Source organism: Athene cunicularia (assembly GCF_003259725.1).
Source record: "Athene cunicularia isolate RWA chromosome 12 unlocalized genomic scaffold, athCun1 chr12_part1, whole genome shotgun sequence".
Taxonomy (NCBI): Eukaryota; Metazoa; Chordata; class Aves; order Strigiformes; family Strigidae; genus Athene; species Athene cunicularia.
In genome coordinates, this window is record NW_020799116.1 from 23009862 (window position 1) to 23014557 (window position 4696).

Genomic DNA, 4696 nt, shown 5'->3' on the forward strand with positions numbered 1-4696 from the left:
CACACACAAGCTTAATGCATGGCATGCTTGAGAAATTATGCTCCTGGCACAGCCACTACCAATTAGGCATGTTCTCGTCTTCAGGTGAATCTGCTACTGCATACATCCCTGCTACTGAAGTCACCCTGCTGATGACAGCATGCCTCAGTACAGCACAGGAGGTTCAGGGTTACCTACCTCCAACTTCTCCCCTTCAGCAGTAAACAGCCTACGATGAGACTTTGAGCTTTTAAGAAATACGTGGTTAACTTGCTTTCCTTGTTGAAAGCCTGATTCAGAGCACTATTTTTCCAGTCGCTACGTGTTTGCGTTTTAAAAGCCCCAAGAAAATAACACTGCAGTTGTGGAACTGCCCAGCTTTCCCAGAGCAGCAGCAAAGATGAAGGCATTCACCACCAAACTGCTGCCCTGCAGCTGCCTACCCCAGCCCAGGGCCGAGGCTTCAGCCTGCCCCCAGCTTTCACTGCACGATGGGGCTCCCTCAGGGTACCGGCACTAACCCCAGCTCCTCACAGTGGCACCCCACGATTTCAGCAGCACCCCCTGTGCTGGGGCCATGCTTCCCGACTCCCACGGACTCGTTCAGTGAGCGAGTTCCCGTCTCCATCTCCAGCCCTGCCTGGAGCACCTGCACACCCAGCAGCCCACATGACTACATGCAGATTTACGGACTCGAGCTGGTTCGTTCCGGGGGTTTTTTGTTTAACCAGCAGGGACTGGAGCGGGGGAAAGGGAGCAGCGTGACTGATGCCAGCTTCGCTGTCCTTCATATCGCTTCCCCTCGCTTCACCCAACTGCCCCTGCACTGTCATCACATGCTACTACATGCATGCCTCATCACCTCTTTCCACAAGAGGGTCAGTGATTTAAAATCTTTTCCTCTTCTGTATTCAGTTTTGGATCGCACCTTCCTTTGTATTAAGAAAGCACTTAACTTGCTAGAGCCTTGCTCCTAACTTGTGTCCAAGAGAAGTGGCAGCAGGAGAATCTCAGTGGGCTCTAGCATGCTGAAGTATGCTTTGTGTGCTTTTCTTGAGCCACCTGTCAGCTTAAAAGCTCTCAAACGGCCCTAAAAATGCACGGGGAAGAAAAACTCTCAGGAATGTACATGTTCTTGCTTATAGCCCACAGTGGAATGTCATAAGCCCTCTGAAGCTATTCTCCAACCTGCAAAAGAGAACAAAACAGCTCAGGTGACAGGTATGATTTTTATTCGTTACTCTGCTGAAGGAACAAAACACGTCTTTGTGGAAATAACAAAAGACCCATTTCCTCTCAGTGTGCTCCTACAAGACAAATGCTTTATTCTCCCAGTTATTTTGTCCACTTTGCAGCACAGAACAAACCACCTAAAGTTGAAAGTGGGTTTATAGGAGGAATATCTCCTCCACAAACTGTGCTTTACTGACACCTATGATACGCAGTGGGGAGATAAATGGATAGCTCTACCTGAGGTCCACAATGCTGCAGCGCATCCGTGAAAAGATCATTTGGCAGTTGTAAATTTGTAAACAGCTTGTTAACGGAAAACACTATTTTACTCTAGAGCTTAAATCCCACTTTAGAAAATTCAGTGGAAAAAATTAACTGTAACAGACAAGTCAACGCTGTAAATTAGAAACCTGTATGAAGATTAGGACTAAACAGATTAGAGAGTTTTGACTTGGTTTGTTGGGGTTTTTTTTGAACTTTGTGCCAAGCAAGTTCACCTGCAATGAAAATAGGCACTGACCAAGAAAGCAAAACCTCTTTCATCAGAATGTAACGCTTGCCAGCTGAAGTCCAGGCACCCTCTTAAGAATCCCCTGCTTATGCCCAAACATTTAAAATCTAATACCTCTCTGGCCGTGCTAGTCCATTTAGCAGCAATACACTAGAGTAAGTGTAAACCACACCAAAACACTTGTTTGAACTGGCAAATCTTACAAAGAGGAGAAAAGGAGTACGAGCAGGCTCAGTGCACAACGCTACACAGATTTAGAGATGGGCTTTAACTCCAAGCACAAGCAGTACCAAAGGCCACGTGCCTTGACAGGGATGTGTGAGCACTACGTGCGTGTGACCCGGGCATTTTTCACACACCACAAGATGAATATGTTATTGGTGACAATCGGTGGTATTAATCTAGTGTCTCAATCGGAAATGCCAGTATTTTTTACAAAAATCTCTATCCCATTTACACTTAACTGCTTTAACATAAAGTGTTCTGGGTTTACATAATTAGAAAATTTTACTGTTATGCCACATTTGCAATTAGTAGGTTTGATTTGGACTTGTTTTTCTAACCATGCAGTTACAGCTGGAATATAAATATCCGGAAACCACGGCTTGACAGGAGTTAGAAGTTACTATTGCCCACTCATGCGCTGAACAAAGCACATCTCCTCTGGAAAGGTGAAGTTATGTGATCATAATTAATTATTTCTAACATGAACATAGAACCACAGTAATGCAAATCCTAGCATCCTCCTGTACAACGTTAGGATTAAACCTGCACGTAAGTGCTGTGTGCATGACAGCACTGCACAGTGCTGGCAAAAACCTCCATGAAAGTAGAGAATATGTTGTAGCAAGGAAAGTGACTACACTACAATGTTACCAGGTGTTCACAAATCCTTTTGGAATACACATCTGTCAGTCACTGGCAGATGAAAGAGGTATGGGAGCACACTTGGGCTTAGCTGCAGCTTCAAACAGTACCAAGGCCTCAGTGCACCTCTCAAAGGAAACCATCGTTTTGGTTATTTGTTCCCACCTCAAACAGGAATGTAATCTTACTTAGGAATAGACCAATGTGTACTATTCATTCACCTGAGTAGTGTTTCAGTTGTGCATGAGTTGCACATGCAGTTAGTGCCCAAGAATGTTTTCAAAAACGCTGTGCTACGTTACAAATTGGCATCAGAACTAAACATCTATTGCCCTTTTTACATCCTAAGAGCCTTTCACCATTTCGTGAATGAACCGCTGTTTTCCCTGACTGACAACAGAGGAAAATACAGAAAGCATTTTCAAAAGGAAAGTGACATAAGTATACAGCTTGTAGGAGTAGAAAAACAAAGTGATTTGATGTTTTATCTGAGCTTCCTTTTGCCAAGTCTCCAGTCTTAGCATGCAAAAGAACTTCCTGGCATGACCTGTGGGAATGGAGGTTGCATTTAAGACCTACAAAGTATCACTTGTTGGGAAGCTCAGTGAAAAAAAAGTCACCGTCAACAACTTAACATTACAGATCTCACCATACAGCTACTTAGCAAGTCCCTCTTCACAAAGCCAGCTGGGACAGGGCAAAAAAAATCTACTAAATCTCATAGTGCAGGCTGACTACGCTGGAAAGACCACAGCAAGTTTGAAGTCATGCTGTAAATAACACCTTGGGTAACTTCAGGCTATTTAATGCCCGAATGTTGCTGTGAACGGAACATGTCAAATGCGACAACAGGAGCCATGCTGGTAACTAGTCTGGTGAACTCCCCTGGCAGCTGGAGATGCTGATACCTGCTTGGAGAGCCCAGGAAGAGGATGTCCCATTCCCTAAATGTTGTTTAAATAAGTTAAAGAAATAATATTGCTTTTGAAAGGACAGCTTCATTTCCCCAAAAATTCTGTCATGGATTAAATTTGACACATTTTTATTAAGCATCATCCTGTAGGATTTCTAGGTATGTTGTTAATGGAAGCAATTTTTCCATGTCAGTTAAGACTCATATTACAGTTAGAAAACCGTCTGCGCAAAGTAGTACAATTAGAGAGCATAAAGAACACAGAAAAGGCAAATCTATCAATGAGGATTATCATAACCTTGAGTTTCCACTCCTACAACAAATAAATCATAAAAACATAATTTGATTGCATAGTGTCCTTCTCTAAAACTGACTATGCTGTGCCATAAGAAAGACCCCATAAGCACATTGCCACTTACCTAGGACAGATTCTACACTGTGCTAACAGTACTGAAACATAACACAAGTGCTTAGTTTCGATTATACAGCATATACTGACGAGTGTTCCAAGCTTAGTTTTGTACAACCCCACCCCTTACTCTGCTGTTTACCGACAACATGTTTAGCTGCCAAAGGAGGGACGTTTCATAAGGTATTTTCTTCAACTTCTGCCTCGTCGTTCCTGAGATTCACTCTTCCTACGCGGTACCGTGTCCTGCCGGCCCACCCCGTATCTAACACCCTCCCTGCTTCCCACAGCCGCCTGCAGTCCTGCCCACCGCATCTCCCAGCCCACCCCGACACAAGTTCCTTCGGCCACCGCTCCCCACCGCAGGTCAGTGCTCCTCGGTGCCCGAGATGGGGCAGGACAAGTGACCCCCGCACGCAGCCCCAGTAACGGCCGGGGGTGGGGGGTGGCCTCCCCCCTGCGGCCAAGGTCTCCCCTGCCCACACACTCGGTAGCGGAAGTGACGTACCCAGCCGCTGACGGCATCCGCAGCCTATCCCCAGCGGGCGACGGGGCCAACCCACCACTCAGGAGCGCCCGGGGGCGGTACTTCCGGGCCTTCAAGTTAGTCGAGAAGAAGGGGGAGGGAAGGGGGGAAAAAAAGGCCTCAGTAACGAAAATTACGACAATAAACAGAGATCCCAACGGCACAGGAACCGGTGGGGAGGCCCCGCCCGGCAGCGGCGCCCGGACTCCCGCCTCTCGCCGGGACAGAGGACTGCAGACAATGCCTCCGCCTGCGGCC

The 4696-nt window shown here is 46.3% G+C and overlaps 1 long non-coding RNA gene across 1 annotated transcript in view; it reads right to left on the bottom strand.

The window, feature by feature from the left end:
- Nucleotides 1-1194: 1194 nt before the first annotated feature.
- LOC113485004 overlaps nucleotides 1195-4696 on the bottom strand; it is a 3795-nt gene continuing 293 nt past the window's right edge. Inside the window, exon 2 of the long non-coding RNA XR_003399331.1 lies at nucleotides 1195-4509. This is a non-coding gene — a long non-coding RNA (uncharacterized LOC113485004). The remainder of the gene's footprint in view (nucleotides 4510-4696) is intronic.